Source organism: Kogia breviceps, chromosome 18 (genome assembly GCF_026419965.1).
Source record: "Kogia breviceps isolate mKogBre1 chromosome 18, mKogBre1 haplotype 1, whole genome shotgun sequence".
Lineage (NCBI taxonomy): Eukaryota > Metazoa > Chordata > Mammalia > Artiodactyla > Physeteridae > Kogia > Kogia breviceps.
Genome location: NC_081327.1, coordinates 23,481,524 through 23,507,160, shown reverse-complemented (window position 1 = coordinate 23,507,160; position 25,637 = coordinate 23,481,524).

Here is a 25,637-nt window from a genome sequence, read left to right as displayed (position 1 = left end):
AAAACCTTAAGGATGTTACCAGAAAACTACTAGAGCTCATCAATGAATTTGGTAAAGTTGCAAGATACAAAATTAATACACAGAAATCTCTTGCATTCCTATACACTAACAATGAAAGATCAGAAAGAGAAATCAAGGAAAGAGTTTCAATTACCATCCCATTAAAAAAGAATAAAATACCTAGGAGGCAAAAGATCTGTACTCAGAAAACTATAAGATATGAAAGAAATTAAAAATGACACAAACAGATGGAGAGATATACCATGTTCTTGGATTGGAAGAATCAATATTGTGAAAATGACTATACTACCCAAAGCAATCTACAGATCCAATGCAATCCCTATCAAATTACCAATGGCATTTTTCACAGAATTAGAACAAAAAATTTTTACAATTTGTATGGAAACACAAAAGACCATGAATAGCCAAAGTAATCTTGAGAAAGAAAAACAGAGTTGGAGGAATCAGGCTCCCTGACTTCAGACTATACTACAAAGCTACAGTAATAAAGACAGTATGGTACTGGCACAAAACCAGAAATATAGATTGATGGAACAGGATAGAAAGTCCAGAGATTAAACCCATGCACCTATGGTCACCTAATCTATGACAAAGGAGGCAAGAATATACAATGGAGAAAAGATAGTCTCTTCAATGAGTGGTGTTGGGAAAACTGGACAGCTACATGTAATGAAACTTAATTAAGTTTAATGAACTAATGAAACTAAAAACTTTTGCAAAGCAAAGGAAGCCATAAACAAAATGAAAAGACAACCCTTAGAATGGGATAAAATATTTGCAGATGAAGCAATCAACAAGGGATTAATCTCCAAAACATATAAACAGCTCATACAGCTCAATATCGAAAGAACAAAAAACCCAGTCAAAAAATGGGCAGAAGACCTAAATAGACATTTGTCTAAAGAAGACATACAGATGGCCAAGAAGCACATGAAAAGCTGTTCAACATCACTAATTATTAGAGACATGCAAATCAAATCTACAATGAGGTATCACCTCACACCAGTTAGAATGGGCATCATCAGAAAATCTACAAATAACAAACGCTGGAGAGGGTGTGGAGAAAAGGGAACCCTCTTGCACTGTTGGTGGGAATGTAAATTGATACAGCCTCTATGGAGAACTGTATGGAAATTCCTTAAAAAACTAAAAATAGAACTACCATATGACCCAGCAAACCCACTCCTAGGCATATATCCAGAGAAAACTGTAGTTTGATAATTTACATGTACCCCAATGTTCATTGCTGCACTATTTACAATAGCCAGGACATGGAAGCAACATAAGTATCCATCAACAGGTGAATGGATAAGAAAATGTGGCACATATATATGGTGGAATATTACTCAGCCATAAAAAAAGAATAAAATAATGCCATTTGCAGCAACATGGATGGACCTAAAGATTGTCATCCTGAGTGAAGTCAGACAGAGAAAGACAAATATCATATGATATCGCTTACATGTAGAATCTTAAAAAAAGGTACACATGAACTTATCTACAAAACAGAAATAGAGTTACAGATGTAGAAAAAAACATGGTTTTCAGGGGGTAAGGGTGGGGGAGGGATAAATTGGGAGATTGGGATTGATATATACACACTACTATGTATAAAATAGATAACTAATAAGGACCTACTATATAGCACAAGGAACTCTACTCAATACTCTGTGATGGCCTATATGGGAAAAGAATCTAAGAAAGAGTGGATATATGTATGTGTGTAACTGATTCACTTTGTTGAACACCTGAAACAAACACAACATTGTAAATCAACTATATTCCAATAAAGATTAAAATAAATAAATTTAATATAAAAAATGGGCAAAACACCTGAACAAACACCTCAACAAAGAAGATATGCAGATAGTAAATAAGCATATTAAAAGATGCTTCATATCATATGTCATTAGGAAAATGCAAATTAAAACAATGAAAATTCCACTACACAACTATTAGAATAGCCCAAATCCAGAACATTGGCAATGCCAAATGCTGGTAACTATGTGGAACAACAGGAACTCTCATTCATTACTGATGAGAATGCAAAATGGTACAGCCAATTTGGTGGACAGTTTGAAATTTTCTTATAACACTAAACATACTCTTACCATATGATATTGCAATCAAGCTCCTTGGTATTTACTCAAGTGCCTATAAAACTTATGTCCACACAACACCTTGCACAAGGATGTTTATAGCAGTTTTATTCATAATTTCCAAAACTTGGAAGCAACTAAGATGTCCTTCAGTAGATAAGTGGATAAATAAACTGTGGTACTTTCACACAATTGAATATTATTCAATTTTTAAAAATGAGCTATCAAGCCATGAAAAGACATGAAGGAATCTTAAATACATATTACTAACTGAAAGAAGCCAATATGAAAAGGCTACATACTATATGATTCCAATTATATGACTTCTGAAAAAGTCAAAACTATGAAGACAGTAAAAAGATAAGTGCTGGGGGATGAGGGTTAGATGAATAAGCAGAGCACTCAGGATTTTTAGGGAAGTTAAATCATTCTGGATGATACTATAATAGTGGATACATGACACATATTTATCAAACTCAAGAATGTACAACATCAAAAATGAACCCTAATGTAAACTATGGTCTTTGGGTGACAATGTGTCAGTTCAGGTTCATCAGTTGTAACAAATATACTATTTTGTTGTAAGATTTTAATGCTGGGAGAGGCTGTGCATATGTGGGGGCAGGCTATATATGAGGAATCTATGTATCTTCCACTTAATTTTGCTCTGAATCTAAAACTACTCTAAAAAATAAAATCTATTTTAAGAAGAAATTTTATTCTATATAAATTTTTTAACAGCTTTATTGGAGTACAATTGCTTTACAATGGTGTGTTAGATTCTGCTTTATAACAAAGAGAATCAGCTATACATATACTTATATCCCCATTCTCCTCCCTATCCCATTCCTCTAGGTGGTCACAAAGCATGGAGCTGATCTCCCTGTGCTATGTGGCTGCTTCCCACTAGCAATCTATTTTGCGTTTGGTAGTGTATATATGTCCATGCCACTCTCTCACTGTGTCCCAGCTTACCCTTTCCCCTCCCCATGTCCTCAAGTCCATTCTCTACATCTGTGTCTTTGTTCCTGTCCTGCCTCTAGGCTCTTCAGAACAATTTTTTTTTTAGATTCCATATATATGTGTTAACATACAGTATTTCTTTTCCACTTTCAGACTTACTTCACTCTGTATGACAGACTCTAGGTCCATTCACCTCACTACAAATAACTCAATTTTCTTCCTTTTTATGTCTGAGTAATATTCCATTGTACATATGTGCCACATCTTCTTTATCCAATCATCTGTCAATGGACACAGTTGGTAGAAACATCGACAGGCACAAGTCCTACATATATATTTTTAACATCTTTATTGGAGTATAATTGCTTTACACTGGTGTGTCAGTTTCTGCTATATAACAAAGTGAATCAGTTATACATATACATATGTCCCCATATCTTTTCTCTCTTGCATCTCCCTCCCTCCCACCCTCCCTATCCCACCCCTCTAGGTGGTCACAAAGCACCATGCTGATCTCCCTGTGCTATGGGGCTGCTTCCCACTAGCTATCTATTTTACGTTTGGTAGTGTATATATGTCCATACCACTCTCTCACTTTGTCCCACCTTACCCTTCCCCCTCCCTGTATCCTCAAGTCCATGCTCTAGTAGGTTTGCATCTTTATTCCCGTCCTGCCCCTAGGTTCTTCTGACCATTTTCTTTTGCTTTTTTCCTTTTTTTCTTTTTTTTAGATTCCATATATATGTGTTAGCATATGGTATTTGTTTTTCTCTTTCTGACTTACTTCACTCTGTACGACAGACTCTAGGTCCATCCACCTCACTACAAATAACTCAGTTTTGTTCCTTTTTATGGCTGAGTAATATTCCATTGTATATATGTGCCACATCTTCTTTACCCATTCATCTGTTGATGGACACTTAGGTTGTTTCCATGTCCTGGCTATTGTAAATAGAGCTCCAATGAACATTTTGGTACATGACTCTTTTTGAATTATGGTTTTCTCAGGGTATATGCCCAGTAGTGGGATTGCTGGGTCATATGGTAATTCTATTTTTAGTTTTTAAAGGAACATCCATACTGTTCTCCATAGTGGCTGTATCAATTTACATTCCCACCAACAGTGTAAGAGGGTTCCCTTTTCTCCACACCCTCTCCAGCGTTTGTTATTTGTAGATTTTCTGATGATGCCCATTCTAACTGGTGTGAGGTGATACTTTATTGTAGTTTTGATTTGCATTTCTCTAATAATTAGTGATGTTGAGCAGCTTTTCTTGTGCTTCTTGGACATCTGTACGTCTTCTTTGGAGAAATGTCTATTTAAGTCTTCAGCCCATTTTTGGATTGGGTTGTTTCTTTAATATTGAGCTGCATGAGCTGTTTATATATTTTGGATATTAATCCTTTGTCCATTGATTCGTTTGCAAATATTTTCTCCCATTCTGAGGGTTATCTTTTCATCTTGTTTATGGTTTCCTTTGCTGTGCAAAAGTTTTGAAGTTTCATTAGGTGCCATTTGTTTATTTTTGTTTTTATTTCCATTACTCTAGGAGGTGGGTCGAAAAACATCTTGCTGTGATTTATGTCAAAGAGTGTTCTTCCTATGTTTTCCTCTAAGAGTTCTATAGTGTCTGGTCTTACATTTAGGTCTCGAATCCATTTTGAGTTTATTTTTGTGTATGGTGTTAGGGAGTGTTCTAATTTCATTCTTTTACATGTAGCTCTCCAGTTTTCCCAGCACCACTTATTGAAGAGACTGTTTTTTTTCCATTGTATATCTTTGCCTCCTTTGTCATACATTAGTTGACCATAGGTGTGTGGGCTTATCTCTGGGCTTTCTATCTTGTTCCACTGATCTATGTTTCTGTTTTTGTGACAGTACCGTATTGTCTTGATTACTGTAGCTTTGTAATATAGTCTGAAGTCAGGGAGCCTGATTCCTCCAGCTTCATTTTTTTCCCCTCAAGACTGCTTTGGCTATTTGGGGTCTTTTGTGTCTCCATACAAATTTTAAGATGATTTGTTCTAGTTCTGTAAAAAAAAATGCCATTGGTAATTTGATAGGGATTGCATTGAATCTGTAGACTGCTTTGTGTAGTGTGGTCATTTTGACAATGTTGATTCTTGCAGTCCAAGAACATGGTATATCTCTCCACCTGTTGGTATCATCTTAATTTCTTTCATGAGTGTCTTATAGTTTTCTGCATACAGGTCTTTTGTCTCCCTAGGTAGGTTTATTCTTAGGTATTTTATTCTTTTTACTGCAATGGTAAATGGGAGTGTTTCCTTAATTTCTCTTTCAGATTTTTCATCATTAGTGTATAGGAATGCAAGAGATTTCTGTACATTAATTTTGTATCCTACAACTTTACCAAATTCGTTGATTAGTTCTAGTAGTTTTCTGGTGGCATTTTTAGGATTCTCTATGTACAGTATCATGTCATCTGCAAACAGTGAGTTTTCCTTCTTTTTTTCCAATTTGTATTCTTTTTATTTCTTTTTCTTCTCTGATTGCCGTGGCTAGGACTTCCAAAATTATGTTGACTAATAGTGGTGAGAGTGGACATCCTTGTCTCATTCCTGATCATAGAGGAAATGCTTTCAGTTTTTCACCATTAAGAATGATGTTTGCTGTGGGTTTGTTATATATGGCCTTTATTATGTTGAGGAAGTTTCCCTCTATGCCCACTTTCTGGAGAGTTTTTATAATAAATGGGTGTTGAATTTTGTCAAAAGCTTTTTCTGCATCTATTGAGATGATCATATGGTTTTTCTCCTTCAATTTGTTAATATAGTGTATCACATTGACTGATTTGTGTATATGGAAGAATACTTGCATCCCTGGGATAAATACCACTTGATTTTGCTGTATGATCCTTTTAATGTGTTGTTGGATTCTGTTTTCTAGTATATTGTTGTGGATTTTTGCATCTACATTCATGAGTGACATTGGTCTGTAATTTTCTTTTTTTGTAGTATCTTTGTCTGGTTTTGGTATCAGGGTGATGGTGGCCTCATAGAATGAATTTGGGAGTGTTCCTTCCTCTGCAATGTTTTGGAAGAGTTTGAGAAGGATGGGTGTTAGCTCTTCTCTAAATGTTTGATAGAATTCACCTGTGAAGCCATCTGGTCCTGAACTTTTGTTTGTTGGAAGAGTTTTAATCACAGTTTTAATTTCATTACTTGATCGGTCTGGTCATATGTTTTGCTTCTTCCTGGTTCAGCCTTGGAAGCTTATACCTTTCTAAGAATTTGTCCATTTCCTCCAGGTTGTCCATTTTATTGGCATAGAGTTGCTTGTAGTAGACTCTTAGGATGCTTTGTATTTCCGGTGTGTCTGTTGTAACTTCTCCTTTTTCATTTCTAATTTTATTGATTTGAGTCCTCTCCCTCATTTTCTTGATGAATCTGGCTAATGGTTTATCAATTTTGTTTATCTTCCCAAAGAACCAGCTTTTAGTTTTATTGGTCTTTGCTATTGTTTTCTTTGTTTCTATTTCATTTATTTCTGCTCTGATTTTTATGATTTCTTTCCTTTTGTTACCTTTGGGTTTTGTTTATTCTTCTTTCTCTAGTTCCTTTAGGTGTAAGGTTAGATTGTTTACTTGAGATTTTTCTTGTTTCTTGAGGTAGGATTGTATTGCTATATACTTCCCTCTGAGAACTGTTTTTGCTGCATCTCATAGGTTTTGGATCATCGTGTTTTCATTGTCATTTGTCTCTAGGTATTTTTTGATTTCCTCTTTGATTTCTTCAGTGATCTCTTTGTTATTTAGTAACATATTGTTTAGCCTCCATGTGTTTGTGTTTTTTACGTTTTTTCCCCTGTAATTCATATTTAACCTCATAGTGTTGTGGTCAGAAAAGATGCTTGATATGATTTCACTTTTCTTAAATTTACTGAGGCTTGATTTGTGACCGAAGGTGTGATCTATCCTGAAGAAAGTTCCATGCGCACTTGAGAAGAAAGTGTAATCTGCTGTTTTGGGATGGAATGTCCTATAAATATCAATTAAATCTATCTGGTCAATTGTGTCATTTAAAGCTTCTGTTTCCTTATTTATTTTCATTTTGGATGATCTGTCCATTGGTGTAAGTGAGGTGTTAAAGTCCCCCACAATTATGGAGTTACTGTCGATTTCCTTTTTTATAGCTGTTAGCAGTTGCCTTATGTATTGAGGTGCTCCTATGTTGGGTGCATATATATTTATAATTGTTATATCTTCTTCTTGGATTGATCCCTTTATCATTATGTAGTGTCCTTCCTTGTCTCTTGTAACATTCTTTATTTTAAAGTCTATTTTATCTGATATGAATATAGCTTCTCCAGCTTTCTTTTAATTTCCATTTGCATGGAATATCTTTTTCCATTCCCTGACTTTCAGTCTGTATGTGTCCCTAGGTCTGAAGTGGGTCTCTTGTAGACAGCATATATATGGGTCTTGTTTTTGTATCCATTCAGCAAGTCTGTGTCTTTTGGTTGGAGCATTTAATCCATTCACATTTAAGGTAATTATTGATATGTATGTTCCTATGACCATTTTCTTAATTGTTTTGGGTTTCTTTTTGTAGATCCTTTTCTTCTTGTGTTTCCCACTTAGAGAAGTTCCTTTAGCATTTGTTGTAGAGCTGGTTTGGTGGTGCCGAATTCTCTTAGCATTTGCTTGTCTGTAAAGCTTTTAATTTCTCCATCAAATCTGAATGAGATCCTTGCTGAGTAGAGTCATCTTGGTTGTAGGTTTTTCTCTTTCATCACCTTAAATATGTCCTGCCACTGCCTTCTGGCTTGCAGAGTTTCTGCTGAAAGATCAGCTGTTAACCTTATGGGGATTCCCTTATGTGTTACTTGTTTTTCCCTTGCTGCTTTTAATATTTGTTCTTTGTATTTAACGTTTGATAGTTTGATTAATATGTGTCTTGGCGTGTTTCTCCTTGGGTTTATCCTGTATGGGACTCTCCATGCTTCCTGGACTTGATTAACTATTTCCTTTCCCATATTAGGGAAGTTTTCAACTATAATCTCTTCAAATATTTTCTCAGTCTCTTTCTTTTTCTCTTCTTCTTCTGGGAACCCTATAATTTGAATATTGGTGCGTTTAATGTTGTTCCAGAGGTCTCTGAGACTGTCCTCAATTCTTTTCATTCTTTTTTCTTTATTCTTCTCTGCTGTAGTTATTTCTATTATTTTATCTTCCAGGTCACTTCTCCATTCTTCTGCCTCAGTTATTCTGCTATGGATTCCTTCTAAAGAATTTTTCATTTCATTTTTTGTGTTGTTCATCTCTGTTTGCTCTTTAGTTCTTCTAGGTCCTTGTTAAACACTTCTTGTATTTTCTGCATTCTATTTCCAAGATTTTGGATCATCTTTACTATCATTATTCTGAATTATTTTTCAGGTAGACTGCCTATTTCCTCTTCATTTGTTAGGTCTGGTGAGTTTTTGCCTTCTTCATCTGCTGTGTGTTTCTCTGTCTTCTCAGTTTGCTTAACTTACTGTGTTTGGGGTCGCTTTTTTGCAGGCTGCAGGTTCGTAGTTCCCGTTGTTTTTGGTGTCTGTCCCCAGTGGCTAAGGTTGGTTCAGTGGATTGAATAGGCTTCCTGGTGGAGGGAACTAGTGCCTGTGTTCTGGTGGATGAGGCTGGATCTTGTCTTTCTGGTGGGCAGGTCCACATCTGGTGGTGTGTTTTGGGGTGTCTGTGGTCTTATTATGATTTTAGTCAGCCTCTCTGCTAATGGATGTGGTTGTGTTCCTGTCTTGCCAGTCGTTTGGCATAGGGTGTCCTGCACAGTAGCTTGCTGCTCGTTGAGTGGAGCTGAGTCTTGGTGTTGAGATGGAGATCTCTGGGAGATTTCTGTCATTTGATGTTATGTGGAGCTGGGAGGTCTCTTGTGGACCAGTGTCCTGAACTTGGCTCTCCCACCTCAGTGGCACAGCCCTGATGCCTGGATGGAGCACCAAGACCCTGTCCTCCACATGGCTCAGAAGAAAAGGAAGAAAGAAAGAAAGAAAGAAAGAAAGAAAGAAAGAAAGAAAGAAAGAAAGAAAGAAAGAAAGAAAGAAAGAAAGAAAGAAAGAAAGAAAGAAAGAAAGAAAGAAAGAAAGAAAGAAAGAAGAAAGAAAGAAAAAGAAAGAAAGAAAGAAAGAAAGAAAGAAAGAAAGAAAGAAAGAAAGAAAGAAAGAAAGAAAGAAAGAAAGAAAGAAAGAAAGAAAGAAAGGAGATAAAATAAAATAAAGTTATTAAAATAAAAATAATTAAGAAAAAAATTTTTAAGAAAAAAAGTGGACAGACAGAACCCTAGGACAAATGGTAAATGCAAAGCTATACAGACAAAATCACACACAGAAGCATACACATACGGACTCACAAAAAGAGAAAAAGGGGAAAAAATATATATATTGTTGCTCCCAAAATCCACCTCCTCAATTTGGGATGATTCGTTGTCTATTCAGTTATTCCTCAGATGCAGGATATATCAAGTTGATTGTGGAGCTTTAATCCGTTGCTTCTGAGGCTGCTGGGAGAGATTTCCCTGTCTCTTTGTTTGCACAGCTCACGGGGTTCAGCTTTGGATTTGGCCCTGCCTCTGCGTGTAGGTCACCTGAGGGCATCTGTTCTTCACTCAGACAGGACGGGGTTAAAGGAGTAGCTGATTCGGGGGCTCTGGCTCACTCAGGCCGGGGGTAGGTTGGAGTACGGATGCTGGGCGAGCCTACGGCAGCAGAGGCAAGTGTAACGTTGCACCAGCCTGAGGAGCGCCGTGCGTTCTCCCGGGGAAGTTGTCCCTGGATCACAGGACCCTGGCAGTGGCGGGCTGCACAGTCTTCCGGGAGGGGAGGTGGGAACAGTGACCTGTGCTCGCACACAGGATTCTTGGTGGCCGCAGCAGCAACTTCGTGTCTCATGCCGTCTCTGGGGTCCGCACTGATAGCTGCGGCTTACGCTTGTCTTTGGAGCTCCTTTAAACAGCGTTTTTAATCCCTTCTCCTCGCGCACCAGGAAACAAAGAGGCAAGAAAAGGTCTCTTGTCTCTTCGGCAGCTCCAGACTTTTTCCCGGACTCCCTCCCGGCTAGCCGTGGAGCACTAGCCCCTTCAGGCTGTGTTCACGCCGCCAACCCCAGTCTTCTCCCAGCTTCCAACGGAAGCCCGAGCCTCAGCTCCCAGCCCCCGCCTGCCCCGGCGGGTGAGCAGACGAGCCTCTCGGGCTGGGGAGTGCTGGTCGGCACCGATCCTCTGTGGGAATCTCTCCACTTTGCCCTCCGCACCCTGTTGCTGAGCTCTCCTCCGTGGCTCTGAAGCTTCCTCCCTCCGCCACCCGTAGTCTCCACCCGTGAAGGGGCTTCCTAGTGTGTGGAAACCTTTCCTCCTTCACAGCTCCCTCCCACTGGTGCAGGTCCCGTCCCTATTCTTTTGTCTCTGTTTATACCTTTTTCTTTTGCCCTACTCAGGTACCTAGGGGAGTTTCTTGCCTTTTGCGAGGTCTGAGGTCTTCCGCCAGCGTTCAGTAGGTGTTCTGTAGGAGTTGTTCCACATGTAGATGTATTTCTGATGTATTTATGGGGAGGAAGGTGATCTCCGCTTCTTACTCTTCTGCCATCTTGAAGCTCCTCCAAGGAGTGTTCTAATTTAATTCTTTTACATGTCCAGTTTTCTCAGCACCACTTATTGAAAAGGCTGTATTTTCTCCATTGTATATTCTTGTTTCCTTTATCAAAAATAAGGTGACCATATGTGCATGGGTTTATCTATATAAATTTTTATCAAGGATGAACCTACACTACACATCATTACCACCCTAAGTCCATAGTTCACCTTAGGGTTCACTCTTGGTGTTGTACCTTCTATGGGTTTGAACAAATGACATATACCTCTAACTGTGATATCATACAGAGCATTTTCACTGCCCTAAACATCCTCTGTGCTCTGCCTATTCATCTACTCCTGCCCCCACCCAGCACTGATCTTTTTACTGTCTCCATAGTTTTGCCTTTTCCAGAATGTCTTATAGTTGGAATCATAGTCTATGTAGCCTTTTCAGATTGGCTTCCTTCACGTAGTAATACACATATAAGTTTCCTGCATGTCTTTTCATAGCTTGACAGCTCATTTCTTTTTAACATTGAATAATATTCATTTCTCTGAATGTACCACAGTTCATTTATCCTCTTACCCACTGGAGGACTTCTTGGTTGCTTCCAAGCTTTATTATGAGTAAAGCTTCTATAATAATCCATGTGTAGGTTTTTATGTGGACATTAGTTTTCACCTTTGGGAGGGTAAATACCAAGCAGCATAATTGCTGGATAGCATGGAAAAAGTATATTTAGTTTTATAAGAAATAGCCGAACTGTCTTCCAAAGTGACTGTACATACCCTGCTTTTCTTTTTCCATGTCGTTTACCATATTCACAATGATGATATGTTTATTTCTGTTTATTTAATCTATCTCCGCAACTCTGCAAGGAGAGACACCCTATTTTTTTGTTCACTGCTCTGCTTCCACTGGGTAACACAGTGCCTGATAAAATCCACTCAAAGACTATTCGCTGAAAGAAAAAAAGAGTTATTTTATGGCTGTGTGACACTATAATCTACAGGTCTTTTGGGGAGTTAGTCTGAGTATGGAGTGGGGAACAGAAATCAGGAAAACACAAACTTCCACCCATCTTCTTTCCTTATTATTTCATAACCATAGGTTCCTGTGTTCAAGACAAATCTTCTCCCCTGAGGCAATCCTAGAAAAGCCAGTTTCTCTGTTCTCTTGCCTTCATAATCCAATATCAGTTCCTCATCTGTGAAACGGGGACACATCTTCTCTGCCTAGTGTCTGAGGTCAAGCTAGCAGATCTCTTAAGAGACATTCCTACCCCAGACTGTAACTGTGCAATTCTCTGTCCAGAAGTCTGGTTTTCCTACTGACAAATTTGTAACTAAGTAGCTTACTATAGAGGTTAATTGCACAGAAAACGTAATTCGCGGACCATCAACTTTTTTTCCTCCCATGTTTCTGCTATTAGGCTACCATGAATGCTTGGCTTAAAAATATCCTTCAAATATTGAGAAGGAAAGAAAAACAAGGAGAAATCTAATACGTGAAGCATCCATAATCAGGATTGTTCACTGCGTAAAAGGGAGAGTTGATGTTGCCCTAGAGAGAGTGTGCACACTAATTGGAGCCATGACCGCGCAGCCTGCAGAGTGAAACAAACCATCTCTCTTGTAGCAGTTCCAGCCCCATAACAGGAAAGAGATGGGAGACAGACGGACGTCCTCCTTAGATTCATAAACAAGCAGAGCTGGAGGGGACTTCGCAGTCCTCCGTCCACGCACAAACGTTCACTTTTGCAGGAGCAAAACCACGCGCTGAGAACTTGAACTCAGGTGTCCATGCTGGTGATCCAGAACCCCTCTAGGGCAGCATTGCCACAGATCCAGACAATAAAGGGTTAGAGTTGATTTTGCAAAATACTTCTTTCTTGCCTCCCAAACCCAAGTTTGCCCCATCAGCAGTGACAGGCAAGATATATCTGATCATGATGCTGTCATCAGGATGTCAGGGGAAAGCTTCGATACACACCCACCCAGAAAGCTTGACATTTGAATCTTGCTTTGGATCAAATTGGAGAGTCAGAGGTGCTCCATTTTTTAAACCACACACCTACAACATGTCTTTGAGTCGGCAAGACCTCTCTCATACTCCAGGATTAATTGTTTCCACTCCAAATGAGCAAAGGCATATGACCCTGTTTGGTCACAAATCTCCTTCATGACATATTTTACTGCAGGGACTGGGGCAAAAAAGTGTCTCTCTCCAATCATCATATCCAACCAACAGGGTCCTTGCAATTTACCTGGTCTCACACTTAGAGAATAGCCCCAAAAATACATTTCTTTTTTTTCCTTCTTCTCCGGGGCAAATGGAGTCAGGCACTGTGGCTAGGGAAATAAATATCAGAATAACTTCTCTACTGAGATCTCATTCATTTTGCAAATAATTCTGACACAAAGTCATTTTAAATTATTAAAGTTCTAAAAATATGGTTTGGGAATCATGGCCAAAATGGTCTCTGACAGAAGGACCATAGGTCCAAGTGTCTAGAGGTGAAAATTCACTGATGAATCATTCTCTCCTCTCTCCCTCCCTCTCTTTCTCTCCCTCTCCATCTCCGTGTCTCTCTCTCTCTCTCTCTCTCTCTCTCTCTCTCTTTCACACACACACACACACACACACACACACACACCCCAAGTTATTCTCACAGTATGTTACAACCTAGGAAAGGGCTGCTCCATTTAAGAAATCTAACCATTAAGGGGAGGGTGGGACAAATTGGGAGATTAGGTTTGACATAAATACACTACCATAAGTAAAATAGATAGCTAGTGGGATCCTGCTCTGTAGCACAGGGAGCACAGCTCAGGGCCCTGTGACAACCTAGATGGGTGGGGTGGGGGTTGGGGTAGGAGGGAGGTCCAAGAAGGAGGGGATATAGGTATATATATAGCTGATTCACTTCATTGTACAGCAGAAACTAACACAACATTGTAAAGCAATTTTACTCCAATAAAAATAAATAAATATATTAGGATGTATGGAATATTCAGAAGGGATAAAGATATTCTAAATTAAGCACAGTGTGGTCCACATGAACTCAGTTCTACCTGCCAAGGTCACTGTTTATAGACAGACAACTAGGATCCTTTATTCTGCTACATAAACAGTGACTTCTCATTGGATTTCCTGCTGCTGATTTGTGAAAAACATTGCCTGAGCTACCAGCAGGGCTGCTAATTGAAGAGCTGAGCAGGTTTTTCCCTAAAAGTCAGGATGACATGGTGAAACTGGGCACATTGCCTCTGCTCCCCAAGTATTCTTTGGAAAGCGTGCTCTCCTTCACATAAATTAAACTTGCACAGCACAGCAGACAGAAGGCTGAAGGTCAAGTGGTAAATTCCAAGAGCTAAGACATGCTTTACTAACTAAACTTCTGTGTTCTACTGTGCCTCTGCTTAAATGGGGCAAAACACCAGCAGTAAAGAAGAGAGACTCACATACTCAGGAAGAGCTGAAGCATTTGGGTCAGGATTGAGGGAAGGATGCTCCCTGGCTGGGAACTAGCCCCTAACTATTTGTTGAGCATTCACAATATGCCAGATAGATAGATAGATGATAGGTATTTAATTTCACACAGTAATGTGTATACATATATATGTATATAGCATGTGTGCATATATACATATGTATACATTTCCCTAACTGATGTGAACATCAAAATTCAGAAAAGTTTAGTAAGTGCATTGGTTTGTCCCCAAATTAGAACTTGAAGCAAAGACTTGAGTGCAGATAATTTATTTCAAAGCAATTCTAGTAAACCGGAGTGAGGGAGAGGGCAGAGTGATTCAGGGAAGGAAGGCAGAGCTAACAGAACCATGTTATTGATCTGGTTACTGCTGTGGCCACCTGGGCTCAATGTCACTGGAGACTTTCAGGAACTGTGTAGGTAGGGCCCTAGCTTTGGAGGAGACCCTGGAAGCAGGAAACCTGGTAGACTGATGCAGCTGGTCTCTGAGGGCAATCTGTGTGTATGGACCTGTCCACCAGAATTACAGCTGAAATCAAAGGTGGGCTGAGTGGAAATGATGCCGGGCACAAATTCCTGTTAGATTGACTGACGTGCCCGACTTAAAAACCGATGCTCTCTGTGCTCTATCATGTTATTTTTCTAGGACTAGGCATCAGCAGTATTGACACCCTGTCCTCCTTAGGTATCCATCCTTAGCCCATTCCTGCAGGTCCTTGCTCTTAGGTAGATGTCAAGCCTTAGCTGAAGACAACTTATAATTTTCCCCATGCCAGGAGTTCTTAAGTTTTAAGAGAGGACTCTGGAACAGCTTTCTTGAGGTAAACTAAGTACACAGCTTTTCATAATATGATGTTCTGTAAGCCCAGGGTGAATGACAGAAAGCCATAATAATCTTAATGTCTGCACCAGTTGGTGAATTAGACTTAGATGTTAAAGGAAATTCCAGATCCAGGATTCTACTCCAGTGTTTCATGGATAAATTCCTATTTATGCTTGTATGTGCATATATGAATGTTGACTTATCTGGGAGCAAATTACAGTGTTCAACTTGTTTTTTCACCCAACAATGTACCTTACAGATTGTCTTAGTCAGTTTGGTCTGCTATAACAAATCTACCATAGACTAGGTGGCTTAAACAACATTTACTTCTCACAGTTCTGGAAACTTGGAAGTTTAAGATCAAACTGCTAGAAAATTCAGCGTCTGGTGAGAATCCACTTCCTGGTTTGAAGATGGTGGTCTTCTCCTTGTATCCTCACATGCCAGAGTATAGAGAGAGATGAGGCAAACTCTTTTGAGTCTCTCCTTATAAGGCAATATTCCCATCACATGGATTCTCCAGTCATGACCTAATTTCCTCCCCAAGGCCTCACCTCCAAACCATCACACTGGGTTTTAGACTTCAACATATGAATTCTGGAGAGATTCGAATGTAACATAACATAACATAACACAATACAGATTAATCATTTTATATTAGCATGTATCTATTTTTTTCAATTTTTCTTTTGCGGTACACAGGCCTCTCACTGCTGTGGCCTCTCCCGTGTGGAGCACAGGCTCCGGACGCGCAGGCTCAGTGGCCATGGCTCATGGGCCTAGCTGCTCCGCGGCATGTGGGATCTTCCCGGACCGGGGCATGAACCCGTGTCCCCTGCATTGGCAGGCGGACTCTCAACCACTGCACCACCAGGGAAGACCTAGAATGTATCTATTTTAACATTTGGATACTATTTCACTATATAAATAGTGCATGGTTTAATCAGGTTCCTCTTAAATTTACATTGTGTCTAGTTTTTTGCTTCATTAAACATGCTTTCACATATATCACAAGTGTATCTGTAGGATAAATTCCTAATAATTGCTGGGAAAATTGGTATATGTATTGAAATTGATGGGTATTGCCAAGTTATCCTCCCAAGATGTCATACCAATTGATAATCCCCACAAAAATGTATGAGTGTGTGTTTTATCACCTCCTCATCAAAACATTTCTCATCGATCTTTTGATCTTTAGGGAGCCTTCTTTCCATTCTGACATTTTTCTGCTTAATGATAAATATTAGGAATTGTTATTCTTTGCCCTGAAAATCATAGAATATGACCTTCACCCAGTGTCTTCACACTATTTCTATTTGTCTCTATATGCATCATTGTACTAATTAGCTTTTGCTGTGTAACAAACCACCCCTAACTTTATGGTTGAAAATAACAACTATTTATTTAACCCATAGTTCTGCAGACTGGCCATTTAAGATGGGCTCAGCTGGGTGGTTCTTCTATCCTGGGTGAGCTCACTTTTGTAGGTCATGCTAGGTTGCTTCATCTCTGCTCCACATGGTGTCTCCTGCTCCTGGAGACTAGCTTGGGCTTGTTCTCATGGAAGCTAGCAGGGTTCCAAAGGAGAGAGTGGAAGCATGCAAGATCTCTTGAGACTTGGGCTTAGAACTAGCACAATGTCAATTCCAACACATTCTGTTTGTTAAAGCAAGACCCAAGGCCAGGCAGACCCAGAGAAATGGGGAAAGACCTTTGTTATTGACTTTTTTATAGGAGAATTTCAAATTCTCAATTTTAGAATGAAGACATGCATGATTACCTTGGGCCACTCTTTCATTTTCTAAACGTGGAAATGAGATTCAAAGTGGATGAGTGACATTCAATGTCACACAACTTGTTAGTGAATATATCCCATTCCTATAGTGAGTTGACCCAACTGGGCAATATGGTAAAGGAATAACGCCAATGAGACAACCCATGGAGGAGACAAAATGAGTCATTAGTGCTGAAAATAATGAAAATTTCTGGTTCATCTGCTTGCCCAGGGTAAATCATGAAAAACTGCCCAGCCTACACTTCAAGCCACATTACCACAGTGTCTCCTCAGTGAGCCTGTTCTTTATTGAGAATTAAATGATTTATACCACACAGCCTGTAATTATAGGCATCTTCTAAAGACCTCTTCAAGACTAATGGCATAGATATTGAAACACTCTGCTATGAGCCAATTTGGGTTTTTCAAAACAGAAAAAGGACACAAGGGACAGCAATTTTCAGTAACGTTGTCATTTTTCACTAATACACCAAGAAGAATGTGGCAGTTCACTGCATGCAATTCACCTTTATTCTTTTGTATATATTTTGATGAGCTTTCTTAAATTCCCTTGGTAAATAGCAGATATTATGGGCTCTTTATTAAAACTCGAGAGCAACTATGCATAAAATGAAATATGACGAGTTTCCAACAAGCGCAACATCACCATTAATAAGAGTGTTTCACTAACACAGGTTACACTTGTTGATTTTGCTGAGTTATATTTTTATACTTAACAGTCTGATTTGAGATTTTTAAAAAACAAGCTACCCAGTAGGCAGAGTACATAATTCATAACAAGAAAGAACAAAGATCCTTTAGATTAGCTATTCTGCAGAACCTACAGGTTCAGCCACTTTTGTACCTAACCTCAGGGTTGAAAAGGAGTGTGTGAGCAGTTTATGATAAGTTTTGCTCTTTTTTAATTTAAAATTTTACCTAACACCTGGATTCTCATGGTAAAAATTAATACAAAGAAGAAATAAGAATAAATATTAAAAGTGATCTTCACCCCTACATCCCACCTCTATCCACTTCAAATGCCACTCACTGTCTAAGAGGTCAACACTATTTGCAATTTACTATATAACTTTCAAGGTATTTTTCTTTGTCTTCGCATTTGTAATATAAACATATAAAGGTCTTCCTTGTTTTACAGAAACAGCATTCTCCTCTACATTTTTGTACTTAATATCATTTTTTATATTAATCATACATCCTACAGATCTTTCCATTCTGTTATATGTAGAAGTACATTATATTTTTCACTGTTACACAGTATTTCATAGAAAGGAAGTATCATAATTTGACTTTCTCCCTACTGATGGGCCTATAGACTCTGATTATTTTTTACTATTACAAGTAATGCTACAGTGAATATTTGTGTGTGTGTTTGCTAATGCTTGAGTATTTCTATAGTTTATATCCTTGAAATGGAATTTCTGGGTAAAGGGGATAGACATGTTAAATTCAATCAATTTTGTCAAATTGTGTTCCAAAAAGTTTGTATAAGTTATGTTCTGTGTTCAGTGCAGTCAAGATGGGTCTCAGAAAGCCCTGGAGTCAAACAGGCAGGGTTCACATCCAGCATCCACCATTTCCTGGGTAGTGACTTGGGAAGTTACCCAAGCTCTTTGTGCCTCAGTTTACCCACTGCTAACATAAGACTAATGCACATTTAAAAAATATCTTTGAGAGTTTTAAATCATAGTGAATTGAAATGGAATTTCCTGGCCCATGGCTGCTATGCAGCTTTCCCCAAAGGTAGTAATCTAGTTTTGAATAAACCCTCCCTGCAGAGGTTGTTGGCAACACAGATTTTAGTGCACCACCCCCAGAGATGTGACTGGGGTTACCTGAAATGTGGCCCCCAAAGTCATGCTTTTTAACAAGCCAGCCAGGAGATTTTAGTGTAGTTTATCTTTGGACCACACTTCGAGAATCACCTCTTAACTAGGTAAGTTCCATTTCCACTGATGACTTCTGCCTACCAAACAGAATTTATAGATAAATAGACCATTTCCTATTCTTATTTCTAGCTGTCTGTCTCTATCCTTTCCAGTGAGAAAGAGCAAATGAGCCAGGAGCAGGGATGGGCATATCTGCACATATAATTTGTTAACCAGACTTTGGAATCCCATGGACTTTGAGAATTTGTTTTGAGATGGAGAAAATTTTACATAATAAGTTTATAATAATAATAATTGCTCTTGGAGAGAAATAGCCCTGTGTTCAGGTGGAAGAAATGCCATGTTTCATCAAATCTAAAATGCTAAGAAAGAAAAGTATTGACATTTATAACTATAAGATGCCTTCTATTGTAAGTAGCATTCCAATTTCAGAGATGTTAAAATATGAGAAAATCTTGGTCCTAGAATTGATGAAAAATGGATATTTGTATAAGCTATTTGACATGAAAGGAGGGAAGCACCAGATCATGTGCAACTACAGAAGAGGATCACCAATCCATCTTCTTAGAGGAGAAAGTCCTATGGAGGTTATTTGGTTTGCTGAGCTCCTAGATGAGTCTGGGTATACCAGTTGGGGTGTAGGTAGAATTTCTATGTTTGTTGGAGGACAGGGACGTATGAAATTCTGGGAGGAACACCGGGAGGAGAAAGAGAGGTGAGGATTCTGGGTACTGCACGATGGAAGAGCAAGAACCCTTAAACACACACACGTACAAGCACACACATATTCATTCAAACATACACAATCCCTTCAGAATATTCTTTAGGTGTGGGAAGTGCAATAAAACCCCTTTCTTACCAGATCTTCAGTGAAGCTGGCATCACTCATTTGTACTCTTCATGTGAGTGGTTCTTTGGGGATGCTTAGGTTTTATTTCTACTTTGGTGGTCAGCAAAGACAGAGAAATCTCAAAATGGGGAAACTGAAGGATGAGGACATAGCTGCCACTGGTTATCAGCACTGGGTTTTAACTTGATTCAAAAGTAAGGAAACTTCATCAGAAGAGCTAAGTGGCTTGTCCAACATCATTCAGTGTATCTGAACCCCAACAGGGCTCCTTGAGTCCTTTTTAGGCAGGTTGGCCTCCTTCCAGAATCAAGGAGTTGACCCTTCTGTAGGCTACAAGTAATGTTTTGTTCATTAAAATTAACTCTTGGGGCTTCCCTGGTGGCGCAGTGGTTGAAAGTCCGCCTGCCGATGCAGGGGACGCGGGTTCGTGCCCCGGTCCGGGAGGATCCCACATGCCGCAGTGCGGCTGGGCCCGTGAGCTATGGCCGCTGGTCCTGCGCGTCCGGAGCCTGCACTCCGCAAAGGGAGAGGCCACAGCAGTGAGAGGCCCGTGTACCACAAAAACATAAATAAATAAAAAATAAAAAATTAACTCTGGAGTGGAAACTTCTGGACTCCAAGAGACCCAAGACATTCAGTGGGTTATTCTGCTTCCCCACTCTCTGCTCAAATGATATTTATACAACTTACAGTCACCAATAGCGGCTGCAGCCCTCTGAGATTTCTCCCCCTTTCCCCATATGACCAAACAGCTGACCCTGGCATAAAGGCTTGGGTGGTCACGGAAACAAGCTTTTGCTTACAGTCGAGTATCTGTTACAAAGAAGGGGCGGCACGTTGAGCTCTCGTACAGTCTTTTTCAGAGGAGAAATGACTGGTTATGGTAAGGGTCCATCAGTCCCGTCATGACACTCTGTGAAGGGACATATCACTGTAACTTAGATGTACTACATCTCCTGGTACTCTGGGAAACCCAGTTTAAGACTCCAACTGTCTTAATCGAGAGGTCCAGATCCATACGTGCTCACGTTGAGTGTGGTTCTCAGCGTTCATCCCAAAGGAGCCACGCCATCAAGAAAACCTGTTCTGCCTTTGCAAATGAAGTGGAATGCTTAATAGTTCACATGAGGAAAATACAAAACCCTTCAACAGCTCTTTCAGGTTTAACAAGCTGAAGACTTAGCTGAAGGTTTTCTGCAACTTGACAATCAGAAGTGACATCCACACAATAGAGTGTCACTTTTCTTAGCAGATCCGTTGTTTCTCTGCTAATAAATGCAAGTGTCACGTGGAATCCACGTATTGTTCCACTTTCTGCAGCATAATGTAGAACTAAATCACCAGCACCCCAGCAGACCTCAAACATGCTCCCACAGGGCGAATAGAGTCTCTCCAAAAGGATGCATGCTGAGTCTACTGAGTCCATTTTCTCCCTGGGAAGACAGGGAGGGAAAGAGCAGAGTCACTTACAGACAGTCATAGAGTGGATACATGCCTGTTTGTTTGTTTTGATCAACACTATTAAGGTATAATGTACATTCAAAAGATTGCATCCATTTTAAGTGCTGAGGTCAACAACTTTGACATGTAACCACACCACCAGAATACAGAATATCAGCATCACCCCAGAAAGTGCCTTTCTACCTCTTTGCAGTTAATCCCTCTGCAAACCACATCTCCAGAAAATCGTGGACCTGTTTCTGTGGCTATAAATTAGATTTCCCTTTTTTATAGTTTTGTATAAATGAAACCCTGTCGCACATATTCTTTTGTGTCTATTTTTCACTCGGCCTAATGTGTATGAAGTTTATTCCTTTTTATTGCTGAGTGGTGTTCCTCTATAACGTGGATGTAACACAATTTGTTTATCCATTCAGTGGGTGATGAACACTTGGATTGTCTCCAGATTGGGCTATTATAAATAAAGCTGCTATGACCATTTATGCATAACTCTTTGAGGGAAAATTAGGTTTTTATTTCTCTTGAGTAGTTATCTGAGAGTGGAATCTCTGGGTCATATTGTAAGTGCATGTTCATCTTTACAAAATATGGCCCAACTGGTTGTCAATGTGTTTGCACTACCCTATTGTTCTATCTCCTCACTAATCCTGGGGATTTTCATTTTTTACACCATCTAGTGGGTGTGAAGAGGTATATCACTGTAGTTTTAATTTGCACTCCCCCAAAGGTTAATAATACTGAGCATATTTTCATGTGCTTTTGGTCATTCCTAGTGTTCATTCAAATATTTTGCCTTTTTAAAAAACATTGTTTCTCATTAGAGAGTTGTAAGAGTTCCTTACATATTCTGGATGCAACTACTTTACCAAATATATATATTTTTTAACAACCTTATTGAGGTATAATTGCTTTACATTGTTGTGTTAGTTGCTTCTGTATAACAAAGTGAAACAGCTATACATATACATATATCCTCATATCCCCTCCATCTTGCATCTCCCTCCCACCCTCCCTATCCCACCCCTCTAGGTGGTCACAAAGCAACCAGATGATCTACCTGTGCTATGCGGCTGCTTCCCACTAGCTAATTTACATTTGGTAGTGTATATATGTCCATGCCACTCTCTTACTTCGTCCCAGCTTACCCTCCCCCCTCCCCGTGTCCTCAAGTCCATTCTCTACATCTGAGTCTTTATTCCTGTCCTGCCTCTAGGTTCTTCAGAACCTTTTTTTTTTTTTTTGATTCCATATATATGTATTAGCATACAGTATTTGTTTCTCTATTTCTGACTTATTTTACTCTATGACAGATTCTAGGTCCATCCAACTCACTACAAATAGCTCAATTTTCTTTCTCTTTATGGCTGAGTAATATTTCATTGTATATATATGCCACATCTTCTTTATCCATTCACTTGTCGATGGACACTTAGGTTGCTTCCATGTCCTGGCTATTGTAAATAGTGCTGCAGTGAACACTGTGGTACATGACTCTTTTTGAATTATGGTTTTCTCAGGGTATATGCCCAGTAGTGGGATTGCTGGGTCATAGGGTAGTTTTATTTATAGTTTTTTAAGAAACAACCATACAGATTTCCATAGTGGCTGTAACAATTTACATTCCCACCAACAGTGCAAGAGGGTTCCCTTTTCTCCACACCCTCTCCAGCATTTATTGTTTGTAAATTTTTAGATGATGGCCATTCTGACTGGTGTGAGGTGATACCTCATTGTAGTTTTCATTTGCATTTCTCTAATGATTAGTGACATTGAGCAGGCTTTCATGTGTTTGTTGGCAATCTGTATATCTTCTTTGGAGAAATGTCTATTTAGGTCTTCTCCCCGTTTTTGGGTTGGGTTGTTTGTTTTTTTGATATTGAGCTGCATGAGCTGCTTGTAAATTTTGGAGAATAATCCTTTGTCAGTTGGTTTGTTAGTAAATATTATCTCCCATTCTGAGGGTTGTCTTTTCGTCTTGTTTATGGTTTCCTTTGCTGTGCAAAAGCTTTGAAGTTTCATTAGGTCCCATTTGTTTATTTTTGTTTTTATGTGCATTTCTCTAGGAGGTGGATCAAAAAGGATCTTGCTGTGGTTTATGTCAAAGAGTGTCCTGCCTATGTTTTCCTCTAAGAGTTTGACAGTGTCTGGCCTTACATTTAGGTCTTTAATCCATTTCGAGTTTATTTTTGTGTATGGTGGTAGTGAGTGTTCTAATTTCATTCTTTTACAGGTAGCTGTCCAGTTTTCCCAGCACGACTTATTGAAGAGGTTGTCTTTTCTCAATTGTATATTCTTGCCTCCTTTGTCAAAGATAAGGTGACCATATGTGTGTGGGTTTATCTCTGGTCTTTCTATCCTGTTCCATAGATATATGTTTCTGCTTTTGTGCCAGTACCATACTATCTTGATTACTGTAGCTTTGTAGTATAGTCTGAAGTCCAGGAGCCTGATTCCTCCAGCTCCATTTTTCTTTCTCAAGATTGCTTTGGCTATTTGGGATCTTTTGTGTTTCCATACAAATTGTGAAATTTTTGTTTTAGTTTTGTGAAAAATGCCATTGGTAGTTTGATAGGGATTGCATTGGATCTGTAGATTGCTTTGGGTAGTATAGTCATTTTCACAATGTTGATTCTTCCAATCCAAGAACATGGAATATCTCTCCATCTGTTTGTATCATCTTTAATTTCTTTCATCAGTGTCTTACAGTTTTCTGCTTACACGTTTTTTGTCTCCTTAGGTAGGTTTATCCCTAGGTATTTTATTCTTTTTTTTGCAATGGTAAATGGGAGTGTTTCCTTAATTTCTCTTTCAGATTTTTCACCATTAGTGTATAGGAATGCAAGATATTTCTGTGCATTAATTTTGTATGCTGCTACTTTGCCAAATTCATTGTTTAGCTCTAGTAGTTTTCTGGTAGCATCTTTAGCATTCTCTATGTATAGTATCATTTCATCTGCAAACAGTGGCAGTTTTACTTCGTCTTTTCCGCCTTGGATTCCTTTTATTTCTTTTTTGTCTCTGATTGCTGTGGCTAAAACTTCCAAAACTGTGTGCAATAATGGTATGGGAGGGAAACCTTGTCTTGTTCCTGATCTTAGCGGAAATAGTTTCAGTTTTTCACCATTGAGAATGATGTTGGCTGTGAGTTTGTCATATATGGCCTTTATTATGTTAAGGTAAGTTCCCTCTATGTCTACTTTCTGGAGAGTTTTTATCAATGAGTGTTGAATTTTTTCAAAAGTTTTCTCATCATCTATTGAGATGATCATATGGTTTTTCTCCTTCAATTTGTTAATATGGTGTATCACATTGATTGATTTGCGTATATTGAAGAATCCTTGTATTCCTGGGATAAACCCCACTCAATCATGGTGTATGATCCTTTTAATGTGCTGCTGGATTCTATTTGCTAGTATTTTGTTGAGGATTTTTGTATCTATGTTCATCAGTGATATTGGCCTGTAGTTTTCTTTTTCTGTAACATCTTTGTCTGGTTTTGCTATCAGGGTGATAGTAGGCTCATAGAATGAGTTGGGGAGTGTTCCTCCTTCTGCTATATTTTGGAAGAGTTTGAGAAGGATAGGTGTTAGCTGTTATCTAAACGTTTGATAGAATTCACCTGTGAATCCACCTGGTCCTGGGCTTTTGTTTGTTGGAAGATTTTTAACCACAGTTTCAATTTCAGGGCTTGTGATTGGTCTGTTTATATTTTCTATTTCTTCCTGGTTCAGTCTCAGAAGGTTGTACTTTTCTAAGAATTTGTCCATTTCTTCCAGGTTGTCCATTTTATTGGCATATATTTGCTTGTAGTAATCTCTCATGATCCTTTGTATTTCTGCAGTGTCAGTTGTTACTGCTCCTTTTTCATTTCTAATTCTGTTGAATTGGGTCTTCTCCCTTTCTTTCTTGATGAGTCTGGCTAACGATGTATCAATTTTGTTTATCTTCTCAAAGAACAAGCTTTTAGTTTTATTGATCTTTGCTATCATTTCCTTCATTTCTTTTTCATTTATTTCTGATCTGACCTGTATGATTTCTTTCCTTCTGCTAACTTTGGGATTTTTGTTCTTCTTTCTCTAATTGCTTTAGGTGTAAGGTTAGGTTGTTTGAGATTTTTCCTGTTTCTTGAGATAGGATAGCATTGCTATAAACTTCCCTCTTAGAACTGCTTTTGCTGCATCCCATAGGATTTAGGTCACCATGTTTTCAATGGCATTTGTTTCTAGGTAGTTTTTTATATCCTCTTTGATTTCTTCCATGATCTTTTGTTTATTTAGTAGCATATTGTTTAGCTTCTATGTATTTGTATTTTTTACAGTTTTTGTCATGTAATTGATATCTAGTCTTGTACCATTGTTGTCAGAAAAGATACTTGATACGATTTCAATTTTCTTAAATTTACCAAGGCTTGATTTGTCACCCAAGATATGATCTATCCTGGAGAATGTTCCATGAGCACTTGAGAAGTGTATTCTGTTGTTTTTGGATGGAATGTCCTATAAATATCAATTAAGTCGATCTTGTTTAATGTATTATTGAAAGCTTGTGTTCCTTATTTATTTTCATTTTGGATGATCTGTCCATTGGTGAAAGTGGGGTGTTAAAGTTCCCTACTATTATTGTGTTACTGTTGATTTCCCCTTTTATGGCTGTTAGCA